The sequence below is a fragment of the Lupinus angustifolius genome, unplaced genomic scaffold, assembly GCF_001865875.1.
Source record: "Lupinus angustifolius cultivar Tanjil unplaced genomic scaffold, LupAngTanjil_v1.0 Scaffold_215_7, whole genome shotgun sequence".
In the NCBI taxonomy this organism is placed as follows: Eukaryota; Viridiplantae; Streptophyta; class Magnoliopsida; order Fabales; family Fabaceae; genus Lupinus; species Lupinus angustifolius.
The window spans coordinates 12,680-32,341 of NW_017726991.1; positions in this window are offsets into that span (position 1 = coordinate 12,680).

Sequence of the window (19,662 nt, forward strand, 5' to 3'; positions counted from 1 at the left end):
TTACTTCCTTAAACATCATAAATTGACTCCTCTAACCTTCTCACTTGCTTCTACACCTCAATCCAATCTAAACTACTCTAAGAACTACGAGAAATTGATTAAAAAACATTCTTATTTGAATGTCTCACTAAAATGCTTAACTTGATTCCCTTTTAGAAAATCTGGACACTGCCATCTACGTTGGGTGCATGTATTTTCACTTGGCGCAATTATCACTGTAAGGATTTGAATGGGCGTATATCATGCATAGCGTATATCATGCATAATGTTTTCGCCAAAATTTTTCCAAATTTCATTGAGTGTAAGAATTGCGCACAACTTAACCAATTTTGCATATTTCACTAGTCCGACCATTCATATTGAAGATCTACACGTTAGAAGCATCATATTCAAAATTCAGCTCAATCCAACAATGAATTAATGCAATATCACAATTTATTTCAGACTACTCTGGTTTGAATCCTTGCATTTTCTTTCAAAATATATCTAAAAGTCAAATATTAATTATGAAACGTTGATAGTTGCATGCATAAACAAATCATACTTAAAATGAATCAATCAAATACAAATATAATTAATTCGAGTCGAAAAGTGATAACAAATGATATAAAAAATGTATAAATTCAACACTTATCACTATCCCTATATGAATACATGTTGATTTCGGTTGACCATAAATGTCTCTTCTTAATTGTGGATTATGAAACAATTCATATTCATTAAACTATGGTTAATTGCCTTCATTTCTCACAACACTTGTAAGCATTTGAAGGCAATCAAGATGAATATGGGCATATGCAACAATAGCTTGTGAACACGGGAAATGTAGTGTCTAGAAGACTCTACTGTCAGTGTTTCTGTGTACAAGTGAACACCAAATTTTCCCATTGGTCATCCCAGCAGTGGGTGGGTTACACATCTCTTTGACAATTACGTTAACTAGTAGACTGTGTCCACTCTTAAACAATGCATTAATGGACTCTTAAAGTTGTCGTATGACCATAACATCTTTTACTGTTGAAATATATTGTATCACGTAAATAATAGTGTATATAGTGACGGTGCTACATACACCTTAGGGTGTGCAAATGCAGACGCTGAATTTTAAAAAACAAATAAGTATATTGTTGTCAATAACTTTACAAGTCTAAAATATTTATTTTTTTGTAGACAATATGACATGTTTCATTGTGCTAAATAATTTTATACTATTATGAATATATAACTTAAAGAATCTCATGATTGTTTCTCTAAAATGAATATTCAATTATTTCTTTGTAAATCTTGTTTAAGTCTAACCAATTTGTTCTCTAATTTTGATATGTCAAAACTGATTGAATTTGCAAAGTTTTATTCATGCATTTTTTGTTCAATTAGTTTAACATCATTGAAATGCGTATTAGTACTGAATTTGCTTCTAAAGGAATGAATAATCTTTTAGATAAGTTGTTTGAAAGTGAAAGATACATTATATACCCATTAACTTATTTTTTGAAGTTAAAAATGATTTTACTTGTTGTCACTACAATGGTAGAAAAAGTCATTTCAACTATGAAAGTTATACAAAATAGGTTGCGTAATCGAATGAGAAATGCATGGATAAAAGATTGTCTAATCATGTATATTGAACGAGAAGTGTACAATAACATTGACAACGAGAAGTGTTCAATAACATTGAAAACAAGAAGTGTTCAATAACATTAACAATGAATTGATAATTTATTGATTCAAAAAATATGAAGTCACTTATGATCAATTATAAAATACATAACTTATTTGATTGATATATTTAAATTTTGTGATTTTTATATTAACGTTTTCATCATTTTATATATAATGATTTCTATTATTTAAATTTTTAACATATGTTGCACACTCTATCTTCGGGTCCTAGATACGTCACTGAGTGTATGTGAATATGAGAAATTATATTGTTGGGTTGGTTTTAGTATGTTATTAGTTTTTAAGAAAAAATGAGTTAGTTGGTTAGTTAGTTTTGTTGTTAGGTTACTTAGTTTTCTCTTCCATTTATATAGAGGATTTAATGTAACTTTGTAAATAATCAATTCAATAATCATTCAATGAATGATTTCCTCATTCTTTCTTGCTTTATCAAGATTCATGCATGGCCGTACCATTTTAACATGAAATCAAGACAATAATTATGTATTTCATGGCTTCCGCTTATGCTTCTATAATTCCAAAATTCAACAAAAAAAAATCATCATACTCATTCATGGATCTCAGAAAAGTTGGTTTCTGATTTCTGTTTGATGAGGAGGAGAAAGAGTTGCAACCTCCATCCGATTCAGGAAATGGCTACAGATAAAGATATTGTCACAGTAGGTTTGAGGTCTCAGCTAAATCAATCACACGAAAAATGGAAACATGAGATAGAAAGAAGCCAATCTCAATCTCAAGTACATGTATTGCAAGTAAAGCTTATGGAAGTAAAGCATTGCATACATGAGTCTCTCCCTTCTCTCTCTGCACACATAAATATATGGCCATCAAAAGAAATTACACCCACCGGTCTAGAATCTTGTTTCTTGATCTGCAATCTAGCGTGGCAGAACTAAGTTTCTTTGTTGGAGTGATATGTAACATTATCTCAATTATCTTGTTTTTTTGTTGATTAATATGATTCAGAATCTGTTATGTTTCTATTCATTAGGCAATAAGGAGTATTCATTAGGAAATAAAGAATCAATATGACAGTTAGGAATATTTCACCTACAATGTTAGAGCACCTATGTGAATCATTATGCTATTCATGTAGAAATTTATTTTTCTGCATCAGTTTTCTTTTTCATGATGTATAAATCATGTGTCTTGTTGATGAATAAGATATAGTGCCTTCTACATAACACATTTCCTCTCTACACTTTTGTTTGCTACATAACCAACTAGCAAATTGGTATATAGAGTTATATCTTGAGGGAACTGTGAGAAAAAACACAAAACAAACACAACCAAAACATTTTCTCTATTACATTCTATTGCCTAAAATTGTCAAAATGAATTCAGAAGTAGTGTCTACTACATTTTCACCTCCAATGTTTACTGGAAAGAATTATCACATATGGGCTGTTAGAATGGAAGCTTTCTTTGATGCTAATGATTTATTGGATGCCATTGAACAAGATTATGTCATTCCAACTCTTCAGCATAATCCAACTGTTTCACAAATTAAAAATGATAAGGAGATGAAGCAAAGAAAGTCCAAAGTAAGAGCATGTCTATATGCAGTTGTTTCATCCATCATTTTTAACAGAATAATGACACTGAAAACAACCTGTGAAATTTGGAATTTTTTGAAGCAAAAATATGAGGGACATGAAATGGTCAAAGGGATGCAAGTGATGAATTTGATCCGAGAATTCGAAATGCAAAGGATGAGAGATTCAGAAACAATGAAGGAGTACTCTGATAAACTTCTAGCCATTGCCAACAATGTAAGACTTCTTGGTACTGAATTTTCTAATTCTAGAATAGTTCAAAAGATTCTAGTTACACTTCCTGAAAAATATGAAGCTGCAACTTCATCTCTAGAAATATCTAAGGATATGTCAATCATCACCTTGGCAGAAATGTTGAATGCATTATAGGCACAAGAACAAATGAGGCTTATGAGGCAAGAAGGATCTATGGAGAGTGTTTTCCAAACCAAACTACAAAATAATAATGGTTGGAAAGACAATAAAAAGAGGCAAAGTAATAACCACAAACATGTAGGTTCTACAAACAACAAATACAATAACAAAAGTAGCAATCATGAAGTCTTTCCACCTGACTCATACTGCAAAAAAACTAATCATCCACGAAACAGATATTGGTGGAGGTATGATGCAAGATGTTATAAGTGTGGTCAGTTAGGGCACATGGAAAAAATATGCAAGTCTCAACAACAACAACAACAACAGCAACAACAGCAACAACAAGGAGAAGCTAATATTGTTGATGATCAACCACAAGAAGAGCAATTGTTCGCAATATCATGTTTTGACGCCAACATTTCTACAGAAAGTTGGCTCATTGATAATGGTTGTACAAACTATATGACTTATGATCGTGAGCTCTTCAGAGAGCTTGACAAAACTGTTATTTCCAAAGTCAGAATTGGAAATGGGACATATATTGAAACAAAAAGGAACAATTGATATTAAAAGTTACACAGGTTTGAAATTAATTCATGATATCTTAAATGTTCCTGAATTTAATCAAAATTTGTTAAGTGTTCCTCAGTTGATGGAGAAAGGCTATAAGGTTTTGTTTGAAGACAAAAATTGCATGATTAAAGATTCAGAAAACAAAGAGGTGTTCAAAGTTCAAATGAAAGGCAAAAGTTTTGTCTTGGATTTGATTAAAGATAAGCAAATTGCCTACCGATATGAGAAGCAAACAAGACTTCTTTTTCCGCAAAAAAAGACATGGAAGGCTACACAGAAGCTACAAATGATACACAAAAATGTTGGAGGACCTATGAATACATCATTAGATGTTGTAGGACATGAAGAAGCTGCAACTGACCAAAAATTGATAGCTGCAATGAAGGAGGAGCTCATGATCATTGAAAAAAACCAGACATAGAAGTTGGTAGAGATGTCTAAACACAAGAAGGGTATAGGAGTCAAATGAAATTACATAACCAAGTTCAATCTTGACGGTTCTGAGAATAAGCATATGGCAAAAACTTGAAGTTTACAGCTCTAGAGTCAATGAGGAGTGTTGATTAATATGACTCAGAATCTGTTATGTTTCTATTCATTAGGCAATAAGGAGTATTCATTAGGAAATAAATAGCCAATATGACATTTAGGAATATTTCACCTACAATGTTAGAGCAATTATGTGACTCATTATGCTATTCATGTAGAAATTTATTTTTCTGTATCAGTTTTCTTTTTCATGATGTATAAATCATGTGTCGTGATGAATAAGATAATGTCTTCTACATAACACATTTTCTCTCTACACTTTTGTTTGATACATAACCAACATTCTTTCTCTTCTACCTGCGTTTTATAGAATAATAAAGCACAGTGACTTCTCAAGTATTCCTTACATTTGCACATTGCTTAATTGCTCTTTGCGAACTTACTATGAACTCGTAAAGTTTTGTGAAAACCTTGTGGATACTTTTAGTGGCTTTGGCATAGTGGTGGAGACAATATACCTTATTCTATTTCTCATATATGCACCCAAAAAAAACTATGAGGATAAAGGTTGCCTTCTTGCTTCCATTTCATCATTTTCTTTCTCCATCTTGCTTCCATCTTGTACTCTTCGATTCACAAGAAGTTTTTGCAAGTACATGCTTGATATTGGATGGTTGTTGGACCTATGATGACAATAGAAGTGGCTGGAGTGAGTTAGATATTCCTACAATTCATGTTTATAATGATGCTAAAGAAAATGGAATAATCACAAAGTTTCAATCAATAAAGTGTTCTGTTCGCAAAAAAAATAATAGTGTGAATGGTTGGCACATTGTTTCAGTTTTGTGTAACAAAGAATTCGCCAACATTAATACTTACCGGAGATCTTGAACTTACTTTAGGTGCTACTTTAGTACCAGCCAATTGGTTATTTTTCTAAAGCTTGCACATCATCATGTTTCTTATTAGGGTGAGGCCCCAAAATCATTAGATACATTCTTTTCTTACCTACCACCAATTACTTTCATTTTTTCATACTCTATTTTCTTTACCCCTCTCATTAAACACACAATATTATTATAATGTGTATTTTACATGATTGAAGCATCATATTAAGATCGAGATTCTGATATGTTTTTCTTTTTTCTTTCATCATCAATGGTTGATTTGCTTCTGTCCATGGTGGTTAAGCTCATATATAACTTCTATCATGAATAGTTAAGCATTGGATGATTAGCTTCTGTCCATGGTGCTTAAGCAAAGATATAGCTTTTGTCATAGATGGTTAAGCGTTTGATGATATAGCTTTTGTCATAGGTGGTTAAGTGTTGTTATTGCTTTAAATCAATTTCAAGCTGAGAGTTTAAAATTTTCACTCTCTAGCTTGAGGGGCTGTTGAAACATATTGTATCACGTAAATAATAGTGTATGTGAATACGATAGATTATATTGTTTAGGTGGTTTTAGCGTGTTATTAGTTTATAATTAGTATGAGAGAACCAATTCACGGTTCACTATCAAAATAATTGTGTTTCATTGTTCTTCCCAAACGAAGAGACTACACCTCCAAATCACCCTCCAATTCCAAACTCCCTGTGTCCACACCCCAAATCTGCCACTGTAGCACTCCTATTAACCGCAATGTTGAGTAGTTGTCTAGGAAAAGAATCGATAAGTACAAACTTCATTCCAATTAATAGCTTAACAAGGCTATGTTGGTTCGTGGGACGATTCAATTGTTAAGCTATCTATTGGAATGAAGTTTGTACTTCGCAAAGTGTGTGCATATTCATTGCCTCAAAGTTTATTGTGTGAAGGTGGGATGATGGATCAGGGAGGGAACACTTATATTTGAAGTTGAAGAGGGCCTCACATCACCATGGGCAACATTATCCTCAACATCAGTGTCGTTTAAAAGGATTTTATCGTCAACTTGGTTGCACTCACCAATGAATTCATGATGAAATCCAACATATTGTTGTGGCTTCAAAGTGTTGTTTTGCTGTTGACTTCAAATATGTGACTAATGTTGGGTTGGGTCTCATGTAGGGTATTGCAAGTGCACAGTTGTAGAGCCTTGTAGTTGTTTTAGAACGAAATCCACATGTTTTAGTGAGACATATAGCTCAATTGTGCCAAAATTAGCATATCCAACAAGAGTGTAATATTTATGTTTTGTCATTTATACACAATCAATATATCATTTACCATTCATTTATATTACTTATATTTAAAAGTCAATAACAATTAGATTTCAACGATGGATGATGCAGTTGTTCTAGAACAAGTGACATGTTTTAACATGCATGCATGCCGAATATCACTATCCATCACGAATATCACTTTAATTATGCCACAAATCCTACTAGGTGTTTGGAATATCACTATGCGTCTGGAATATCACCATCTCCATACTCTGCATGTATTATATATCACAATATATAATTAACTTTTTGATATTCTAACCTTGAAAAGCCTAAAAGTATGAAGTAAAAGTGAATGACATGCCTTATTGTAAATGACAAATGAGATATGAAAGGTAAAGGACATGCATTATTGTAAATGACATATGAGATATGAAAGGTAAATGACATATGAGATATGAAAGGTAAATGACATGCATTATTATTACTACCCAAAGTTCATGTGAACACATTATTACTACTACTCAACCCTACCACACAAATAATTAATTTAGTCAGCAGAAGAAGCTTTAATAAGGGGGAGTCCTAACTATTCACACATGCATCACTTGTCGAGTGTGACAAGTTATATTGTTGTCTTAAAACATTTTCTATGTAATATTACAAAACCTTCAAAGTTATATATTAAAAATGGTTAAAATTTGAAAATTACATATATTAATTAAAATTACAAAAAATTAACTTTTTAAAAACCCCAAACCCTAAAAATGTACCATTTTAAAAAAAAGTAATAACATAACACCATTTCAGAAAGTCGATTTGAGCCGAATCATAAATTTATGTGTCAACCACTCTTCCAATGCCATGTACCTTCCCACTACTACACACACGCTTTCTCGATCAACATCAATTTACAAGCCACAAACACAAGTCAACCTCTAGTTAAAACTTTGCCTCCTTCACAATTTCGATGTCGGAACAAGGATCCTCTATTCTAGAATTTTTAGGGGGCATATTTGCTGTTCTATAAAGTGTGTTAGTTCATATGTCATTGCTTGTGATTGATTGAAAAATGTATTTAAGTTAAAATTTTAATAATTAAGTATTTTTTTGACCGATCACAAACAATGATACATGAAATGGTACACTTTCATGTCCTCTTGTCCCAAACCAATCAAATTTCACAAAATAATATTAAAATGTTAATTTCTATTATTTTTATTTTTATTTTTATTTTTAATTGAATGAAACTTTTCAATTGATTTGGGACACAAAATGAAACATGTGATCCCCATCTCTCTAGGCCATCCACCACTTTGTTGTTGGGTGCCCTTTCCGGTGAATGCAAAAATTGACCTCTCAGCTTGCCATGTGGATTGAACTACAGGCTGGTTTATGCTTTTTGTTTTGTTTGTTCTATTTCTTATTTCCTTTTTTTAAATTCTCAAATTCTTAATTTAGAATTTTAATTTTGGTATAGACTTAATTAATAATTATAATTATAATTATAATTATAATGGTAAACTAAATAATAAAAAGTCCAAAATAACAACATTCCTAACAAATAAATCTCCAATGGTATACTAATTTCAGTAAAATACTTGTGTGAAATAATTAACAGAAATACACCTTTTTTACATAAAAATCATCTCAACCTTTAATTTTTTATAATAAATTAAAATGTAAGAAAAAAATGATTTTTATCATATTTAACCAACTTTTAATTAAAACTTAAATATTAAATAATAAAAATATAACAAATATTAAGAAGGTGGTAACAACTAAGATTACATCTTCCCTCTTTTATGTTAAGATAGGTTTATGAACATAGGGATGCGACATGACTCTCTTGAAGTGAGTAGGCGGGTGATGATAAATGCTGGTCTTTCCTTTAAACCTTAATAAAATAACTAAAGTGGAAGAATAAACACAATCAATATTGTGTTTTCTCTCCTTAAGTTGAAATGTGATAGGAGGCATTAAAGTGCTACTTTACTCTCTTGATGTGCGGATAACTGACTATGATTCAACATCATTTTTTCTCTTTCAATTTATAAATAAAAACTCACATCAACCAACAAAACATTTTTTATCCCAACATTACGTATTGTTGATTTTCCTATTGCACTTAGGAATATAAAAAAGGAAGATAAACTTTTATCATACACATAAATAAATAATATTTTTCTAATAATTATTTTTTATTTAAATAAATTAAGGGTGTTATTACATCATGCAATTAGTGATGGTATCATTTTAATACGAGTGAATATGATGTTAATATCACCCTTGATCTATAATCAACTCATAAGCTTAAAACTTTGGTTCAAAGACCTATCACATATGAGATTAAGTATTAGACGAGAGTAGTTCTAGTATTGTCAGAGTTTTTGTTAGATTGCCATTTAGATATTGGCATGGAGATCAAGTAGAGATATGAATGAATCTTGTACCATGGTAGTAGGTATATTCTTCAATAGGATACATGTTTTATCTCGATTTGAATGCCTACTTTTATCTCGATTTGAATGCCTACTTTTATCCGGCCTATTTTTACAAAAAAAAAATCAAAATGAAAAACATCCAAAATGACAAAAAAGTAGAAAAAGGGTTGAAAAGGACATTTAGGTTAATTTCTCTAAGTTTATAGATTCAAATAATTATTTTTATTTGTTTATGGTTATTAACTATTTTTCATGATTTTATACATTCTTAAATTTGTATTACAAAAAACACATATTTAAGTATTTTAGAACCAATTTTATCTTCTTCAAATATTTGAATCCTAATCAATTAGGGGTGAGAATGGGACATGTTGGGTCGGGTAAGGCTTGTCCCTTGTCTAACTCTAATGTTGATAGAATCATTTTTGGAACTCAGATCCAACCCTAGACCCGAAGCTAACCCAACCTCAAATATCGATTGGGGCAACCTTTGAACCTGAACCTATACCTTATTAAACATAATGCATATCTTTTTAAGATAAAGACTTCTCAATATTTTACATATTATTATGGATATGTAATTTGACATATAAAATGATATATGTATATATATTGTTAATCATGTATATATGATGAAAAAAATTAAAGAAACAATGATATTTTTGACTAAAGATATGTTATTACTCTATACACAATTGAATAAAGATACATACAAAAAGTGATAAGTAAGTGACCATGGGATGGGTCGGGCTAGGTCATGTTTGTCTCTCACTCGACCCGAAATATTGTCTGTATCTAATTTTTGAACCCGAACCCAGCCCTAGACCCAATGAAACCCAACCATATTTGGATCCGATCATAGTCGGGGCAAACCAGGTGAGCGAGTAGGATTGAGTTATACTCACTCCTATAATCAATAGTCATAAAACCATTAATAACGGGAGGTTTCTTTTTTAAGTATTTCACATAAAGTCACCTAAATAAAAAATTAAGGATATAAAATTAAATAAAAAATATTGTTTTATTTTAATAATTAAAATGTAATCAAATAAATTAAGGATATAAAAGTTCTTGCAATTAGTGATGGCACCATTTTAATATGTGTGGACGAGATGTTAATATATTCTTCGACACATAGTTGACTCTAGAACTCATAACTTAGGTCCAAAAACAATATTTTTAAAATTGGGTATAAAAGAGATATTTGTTTTATGTTTTAACCACACAAAAATGTAATTACAACTCTAAATCATTTATATTACAACCCCTAAAAACATAAATTGAAATAGTGTTTTATCTCTTCCTAAGTCAAGTAGTCAATGATCTACGAATGATCGGGTTACAACAATTTATATAATATTTTATTTAATAGTAATAATAATAATTAATAATATAATAAGAATAGTAATAATAAACATCCCACACCACATTATTGGTAGTTACATAATAAATTGAAAAATTCATATTCATCTTTTATGGTGTTTATATACAATATGTATTTCAACCACAAATAATAAAATGTTATTTTTTTTATCAATTTTAATGTCTAATTTCAAATAAACTAGTAAGCTACTCATGCATTAGTACAGAGCCGTATTTTTTGCTGCATGAATAAAACACACATATTACATGGGCATTCATATGGCTAATTAAGAACACATATGTTACTAATGCATTCATATATTTAAGAACACACATGTGACCTGTACATTCGTATTGTTAAAAACACACATGTTACTCGTACATTCACATGACTAAGAACTCTTATGTTACATGTGTATTTTCATAGTTAAAACACACAAATCACCTTTAAATTTGCATTATTGAGAACACATGAGTTACTCATGTATTTGCCTATAATGAAAGTAAATGACAATTTCAAATTTGAATATTCTAATGAAAATAGAAAACTGAAACATGATACTATATGATTTTTTTACTAAATAATTTAAAAGTATATAGTGTGAGAATGTACACATGAAGGAGGTGAAACCATATTGGAGGGGAAATGAATGAGAAGTTGACATGTCGCAATAGATGATGTGGGAAGACCTTTTTTTTATTCCATAATTAATAGATAATTTAATATTATTATAATAAGGATATGAAATATATAGTGTGAAAATGTACACATTAAGGAGGTGAAACCATTTTGGAGGGGAAAAATGAATGGAGGTTGACATGTACCAATAGGTGGTGTGGGAGAACAACCATTTTTTATTATAGTTAATAGATTTTAATGTATAATTATGTAGTTTTGATTTTCCTATTTCACCTAAGGTCACATAAAAGCAAGCTATACTCTTGTAAGACACAAAAATAAAAAATATATATTGTTTTATTTTCATGCAATTAGAGATGACATCATTTTAATACGAGTGGACGAGTGTTAATATATTCTTCGACACACAGTTGACTCTTCAACTCATAACTTAGGCTCAAATACCATATTTTCAAAATTGGGCATAAAATTGATTTTTTATGTTTTAACCACACAAAAAATGTAATTACAACTCTAAATCATTTATATAAAAACTCCTAAAAATATAAGTCGAAATTGCATTCTACCTCTTCTTAAGTGGTGTAGTCAATAATTCACGGAGGATCGAATCAAAACAGTTTATATAATTTTTTATTTATTAATAATAATAATAATAATTTAATAATATAATAGTAATAATAAACATCACACGCTACATTATTGCTAGTTAGATAATAAATTGAAAAATTGAAATTCATATTTTATGGTGTTTATAAACAATATCCATTTCAACCATCAATATTAAATTGTTGTTTTTATCAATTCTAATGTCTAAGAACACATATGTTATTTGTGCAATTGTATAGTTAAAACAGATATGTTTGCATTGTTAAGAACACATATGTTACTCGTGTATTTGTCTGTTCAAACACGAAAATAAATGACAATTTCGAGTTTGAATTTTATAATGAAAATAGGAAACTGAAACATGATATTATGTGATTTTTTAAAAGTTGGAGAAAATGAAATGATTTTTTCAATTTCGAATTTGCTTCTTTTAATGAAAATAACGAAATCAAATCGTGATACCATATGAGTATTTTTTATTAAAAAAATATTTAAAAGTTTCAAAAAACTTCAATTTCGAATTTGATTTGTTCAATTATAATATAGAAAAACTTAAATACAAAGAATCTGAATTGTGATAATTATTACAGAATATACCTCATAGACTTTTCTCTTATTTATGATGGATCCCAACAGGGATATTTATACAAAAACAAGCATGATACTTGTGCTGCAAGAAAGCACACAAGAATCACCTCAAAGAACCAAAAGAAGGCATAAAGTTGTTCTAACTAACTTAACAAACTAAAGGATTACAACTAATATATTTAACATGTGCAAAAAGGGTAAACAGAAATAACTGAAGTAGATGTGCATTGTTGGCCAGAATGGTGAGTTAGATTGATGCATATGTTTATATCTTGGTCTGCTTTTATCTTGGACTGGTTTGGACTGTTTTGGTGTTGCTTTGTTTGAAGTATGTGACCAGTTGCCTTGGCTTTATTGTGGTCTGTTATTTGCTGGATAGTTGGCCTAGGCATGGCCCATCTGTTTTGGCTCATGTTGGTGTGTTGCTCATTGTTGTTTGATGGCTTTATCTGCAATACCCCCCCCCCCCAAGAGTTTCAAAAAACTTCAATTTCGAATTTGATTTGTTCAATTATAATATAGAAAAACTTAAATACAAAGAATCTGAATTGTGATAATTATTACAGAATATACCTCATAGACTTTTCTCTTATTTATGATGGATCCCAACAGGGATATTTATACAAAAACAAGCATGATACTTGTGCTGCAAGAAAGCACACAAGAATCACCTCAAAGAACTAAAGAAGGCATAAAGCAATTCTAACTAACTTAACAAACTAAAAGGATTACATTTAACACGTGCAAAAAAGGCTAAACAAAAATAATTGAAGTAGATGTGCATTGTTGGCCAGAATGGTGAGTTAGATTGATGCATATGTTTATATCTTGGTCTGCTTTTATCTTGGACTGGTTTGGACTGTTTTGGTGTTGCTTTGTTTGAAGTATGTGACCAGTTGTCTTGGCTTTATTGTGGTATGTTATTTGCTGGATAGTTGGTCTAGACATGGCCCATCTATTTTGGCTCATGTTGTTGCTCTTTGTTATTTGGTGGCTTTATCTGTAATACCCCCCACAAGCTGGATGATATATGTTTATGACTCCAAGCTTGGATAATAGGTAGTGAAAAGGAGATGGATCAACGACCTTAGTGAGAATGTCAGCTAGCTGTTGTGTGGTTGAGATTGGTAGAAGATGCAAGAGTTGTGATTGAATTCTTTCTCGAATAACATGACAGTCAATATCTATGTGTTTTGTCCTCTCATGGAAGACTGAGTTTGCTGCTATATGCCTTGCTGAGTTGTTGTCACAGTACAATAAAGCTGGCTGGACGAAAGGAACTTGAAAGTTGTTGAGCAAGTAGGTCAGCCACTGAATTTCACAAGATGTTAAGGCAAGAACACGATATTCAGCTTCTGAGGATGATCTAGAGACTATGTTCTTCTTCTTTGATTTCTAGGAAACAAGAGAGTTACCAAGAAAAATACAATAACCACTTATAGATTTCCTAGAGTCTAAACAAGCAGCTCAATCTGAATCACTAAAGGCTTTAAGTTGGATTACTAAATTGGTAGGATAGAATAGTCCCTGGCCAGGACTACTCTTAATGTATCTAAGGACCCTACTTAATGCTTTGTGGTGTAAGGTGGTAGGTTGGGCCATGAATTGGCTGAGCTGCTGGACATCAAAACTTATATCAGGCCTACTATTGGTGAGATAGAGCAGTCTACTTACGAGTCTTCTATAGGAAAGGGATCCTCATATAAAGCTGCATCATTGAGGTGTAACTTGGTGGTTTTGATTATGGGTGTTGGGGCAGGTTTGGAGCCTAGGTAGCCTGTATCAGATAGTATGTCTAGAGCATAATTTCTTTGACAAATGGCGATTCCATCCTTAGTTCTAGCAACCTCTAAACCCAAGAAATACTTTAGAACTCCTAAATCTTTGATTTTGAATTTGTTGTCCAGAAAGCTTTTGACATTATCTATTTCTGCTTTGTTATTTCCTACTAGTATGAGGTCAACCACATATACTAATAAGGCTGTAAATTTGGACTCATGACATTTGGTGAAGAGGAAGTGATCATGGTGTGATTGGTTGTATTATAAGGTTAAGAGTGAATCTGAAAGTTTGGAGAACCATTGCCTCACTGCTTGTTTTAAACCGTAGAGTGATTTGTTTAGTTTGCAAACTTTGTTTGGATTGTTGCATATGATGCCTTGAGGAATTGTCATGTAGACATCTTCTTTTAAGTCACCATGGAGGAAGGCATTGTTGACATCTAGTTGATGAATGATCCAATTCCTAGAGGAAGCAATTGCCAATAAAAGTCTAACAATTGTCAATTTCACTACTGGTGCAAATGTTTCTAAGTAGTCAATGCCCTCTGTTTGGGTGTATCCCTTGGCTACTAATCTAGCCTTGTACCTCTCAATGGATCCATCTGAATTAAACTTGATCTTGTAAACCCATTTGCACCCTATTGGTTTCTTTGTTGGTGGTAGGTCCATAACTTCCCAAGTATTATTTGCTTCAATGACATTTAATTTTTCCTGCATTGCCTTGATCCAATGACATGATAAAATGGCATGCTTAAAAGTTTTTGGTTCACTGTGTGTGCTTATGGCCATGACATGGTTAAAGTGATTGGTTGAGGAGGAATTATAGGATAGAACAGAGGACAAGGGATGGCAAATTCCTCTAGCTTTCTTGATGTTCTGAGAATTGGCTAGGCTACAATGGAAGTCCTGTAAATATCTTGGTGGTTGTCTTATGCGATTAGATTTCCTAGTGGATTGGCTGATATTCTCAATACTCACATTAATGTGTTCAGGTAGGTGTTCTGACTCAGGGATGATTGTAGGCTCTTGAGTAGGTGTGCTAATGTGTGGAAGGAGGGTCTCAAAAGGGTCAATGTCATTGTTTTTGGTTATGTGGTGTTCCTTTTGATTGGCGAGTTCTTATAAGGCATATGAGAATATATGTTCATAAAATTTGACATGTCTTGATAGGACTATCTCCCTTGTTTTAAGGTCAAATAGGACAAAGCCTTTTGTTCCTATTTTGTGGCCAAGAAACAAACATTTTCTTGCCCTGGGGTCAAGGTTGGTTCTATGTTGACTCAAGGTTGAGGCATAACACTGACAGCCAAAAACCTTTGTTTCAATAAGGTTGGGAGGTTTGCCATTTAATAGCTCAAAAGGGGTCTTATGCCCAAGGGTTGGGCTAGGTAGCCTATTTATAAGATAGGCTGCTTGTTGAAGTGCGTAAGACCAATATATATTTGGTAGGTTGGACTGAAACAACAAGGTCCTGGTAGTATTGAGTAGGTGTTTATGCTTCCTTTTCACAACAGAGTTTTGCTGTGGTGTTTCTACACAAGAAGTCTGGTGTGTAATGCCTTTATCACTGAAGAACTTTGGCACATTAAACTCGACTCCATTATCTGTTCCTATACCTCTAACTGTTTTGTCAAATAGTGTCTGAACCATTTTGACAAAATCTTGCATCAAGCTTCTTGCCTCTGACTTGGCTTTCATAACGAAAAGCCAAGTGTGCCTAGAATGATCATCCACAATAGTTAGAAAAAATATGTGTCCATGTATAGAGTTACAAGAAAGTGGACCCCAAATGTCCATATGCACTAAGTCAAAGGTGTGCAAACTTCTATTCATGCTATTTGGGAAAGGCATCTTAGTTTGCTTTCCCAAGTGACAGTGATTACAAACAAGTTTAGAATCAAAATTCACATATGCATATTTATTGCAGATAGAGTTTAGTGTTGCGGCAGAAGGATGTCCTAGTCTATAGTGTCATAAATCAAATGAAGGAGAAACAGAAACATTGTTTACACTATGTCCATTTTTTTTTGTTCTTAAGCTTTCTTCTAAGTATATAGAGATTGTTTTCTACTTCAGCACACCCAATCATCTTCGAGGTAATCATATCCTGAATTGAGCATTTTGAATCATCAAAGATTAGCTTGTAATGCAAAGATTTTGTTAGTTTGAAAACAGAAATCAAATTAAACTTGAAATCTTGTATATATAAGACATTGTGAAGAACAAGGAGATTAGAGAAAACAACAGTCCCTGAATACCTTGCCAAAGTGGTTGTTCCATTTGGGAAGTTAATGGTGATTGGCCTTATGGAGTGAAAGGCAGTGAAGTGCTTTAGATCAGGGCTAACATGGTCAGTAGCCCCACTGTCAAGGACCCAAGTGGATGTGTTACCTGTGATTCCTTGCCTGTTAGTAGGTGAGTTATTCTGATCTGTGTTTGGTGCGGTGATGCTTAGTTGGTTTATGTTGTGGCTAGGTTTTGCAGCTCCTTGATTGTGCAGTAATGAAGTCAATTCTGCATACTCCTCTGCTCCAAAATTGAAAGTCGTTGGTGCCTCTGGTTTTGTTGTAGTGGACTCACTCCGAGTTTTGGATTCATTGCTTGTTGTGTTGTTGATCATGGTGATGTGCTGTTTGGATCTTTCTTGTTGGGAATTGGGTGGAAAGTCATGCTTGAAATAACAGGTTTCCACTGTGTGCCCTTCTCTCCCACAGAAAGTGCATATTTTGGTCCCATTTCCCCTGTTTCCATAGAATCTGTTTGGTGACCTCCCCCTTCCTTGTGCGTAGTTACTCCTTCCTGAGTTGCCCTTTGACCTCCATGTCTGTCCTTGATCACTGAATCTTGGTTGTTGTTTAGGATTGTTTGTGTTGAAAAGAACTTTAGAGTTGCTGGTTTCTAGTGCAAATTGGCTTTCTTGTTGTTGAAGTAATGAGAAAGCTTTGTTTATGGAAGGCAGTGGTTCCATTAGAAGTATCTGTGTCTTTGTGTTGTTGAAGCTCTCACTTAGGCTCCTAAGGAAGCATATGACATACTCACTGTCACGATATGCCTTGATTGTATTAAGGATTCCACATGTGCACTTGTTGTTGCACATGCATGAAGGGATTGGTCTAAGTGATTCAAGTTCTTCCCCTGAGTTTTCAATTCAGTGAAAAAGCTTGACAGACTTCTATCCCCTGCTTCATTGAGTGTAAGTCTTTTAGGATATCTGAGAGACGAAAATAGTCTCCTTTTGTGAATCTTTCCCTCAAGTCTCTCCATAATTCCTGGGCGCTTTCAATGTAAACTATGTTTTGTGAGATTTGAGGAGATAGAGATCTTGTTATCCAAGAAACTATCATGGTGTTGCAACGCTCCCAGATGTCAAACTCTGGATCTGTTGCATTTGGTGTTGTGATTGTACCATCTACAAATTTGTATTTGTTCTTTGATTTTAGTGCCCTCTTCATTGATCTACTCCAAGTGTCATAGTTTGTTCCATTCCATGGTGGTGTAACTAGAACAGCCCCTGGGCTTTCTCCAGGGTGTAGGTAATAGGGGTTGTGTATGTCATTGCTATTAGGAGTGAGTTGAGTCTCCCTTGGTTGCTCAATGCTGGATGAGTCTGCCATGTTGTGATTGCTTGAAAAAGGGAGGGTTAAGAAGAAAAGAGGTTTTGAGGGGAATGGGTTTTAGAGTATTGCTCCTGATACCATATTACTGAATATACCTCGTAGACTTTTCTCTTATTTATGATGGATCCCAACAGGGATATTTATACAAAAACAAGTGTGATACTTGTGCTGCAAGAAAGCACACAAGAATCACCTCAAAGATCCAAAAGATGGCATAAAGATGTTCTAACTAACTTAACAAACTAAAGGATTACAACTAATATATTTAACACGTGCAAAAAGGGTAAACAGAAATAACTGAAGTAGATGTGCATTGTTGGCCAGAATGGTGAGTTAGATTGACGCATATGTCTATGTCTTGGTCTGCTTTTATCTTGGACTGTTTTGGTGTTGTTTTCTTTGAAGTATGTGACTAGTTGCCATGGCTTTATTGTGGTCTGTTATTTGCTGGATAGTTGGCCTAGGCATGGCCCATCTGTTTTGGCTCGTTGGTGTGTTTCTCTTTGTTGTTTGATGGCTTTATCTACAATAATAGTAAAATTCAGTGGGAAAAGTACCACAATGCTTTGAGGAGTGAAAAAATATAGTAATTCTTAGAGTAGTACATGTTTTTTGTTTTGAATTTATTAAGAAATGCAATAATGAATTTAATATTATTATATTATTATTATATTGAAAAAGAAATATATGTTATAGCCATAATAGATAAAGACCCAATGAAATATTATTTGTTTTAAAATTATTAAGAAATGCAATAATGGATTTAATATTATTATATTCTTATAATAATAAAATGAAATATATAGTGTGAAAACGTACAGACGAATGATGTGAAATTAATTTGGAGGGGAAAATGAATGAGAAGTTGACAAGTGGTAGTAGATGATGTTAGAAGAATTTTTTATATTATATAGTTAATATATATTTTAAAAAAAATCAAATTTCTTAAATAAACAATCAAGATGGAGGAAGGGCAGTGATTTCACTTCTTTTCTTCGAATCATATTTGAATAAAAATGACATTTTACTTCTATCTGAATTAGTAAATCAAAAATAAATAATTTTCACAATAATTTTTTCCGTAATTCATCCTTTAAACAATCATGATATTTTGTTTCTGTTCCCAAAAATTTCTCAATCAACCAATTTTTGTGCTCCATTTTTCAGTTAAACATCAGCTACGCAATCTAGGAAGAGGTTGAACTTGATTTCGACCTATACTAAAAGGTTTGGAGTCGCTACTACATTTTTTTCTATTAAAACGTAGAAAGCTCTCTTTTATGTCTAAAGTGAAAATGTTCTTCAAACAAGTGTTCTCAACTCGTGAGTCGATTACGGATCATGGAATATATTAACATATCTTTTATCCGTATTGAAACCTTACCCTAACTAATTGCATAGATTAAATATATCCTTAATTTATTTTATTAAAATTTACCATTATAACAAAACAAAATATTTTTTATATTTGTGTCTAACAAGAGTTCGTCTTACTTCTATGTATCTCAAGGTGAAATATGGAAATCTTGATTACCTAGTTTTGGGTACAGAGTTTGATCAATATATTTGTTTGTTTTTTAATTGTTTAAAAAATGGTTTAGCAATTATTATTTATCTATTCACTTAGAGAGTGAGACACTAGCACTTGTGTCCACACCATATATCAACTTAAAGGGGTAGACTTCATCAATTTTTTACTTACCCAAGTGAGGCAGCAACATTCGTCTGCACCACAATTTTATTAATTACTCACTAAATAACTTTATGTTAGTGAGATAATTGTATCTCACTTACGCACTTTAAGACACTCATGTCATCACCA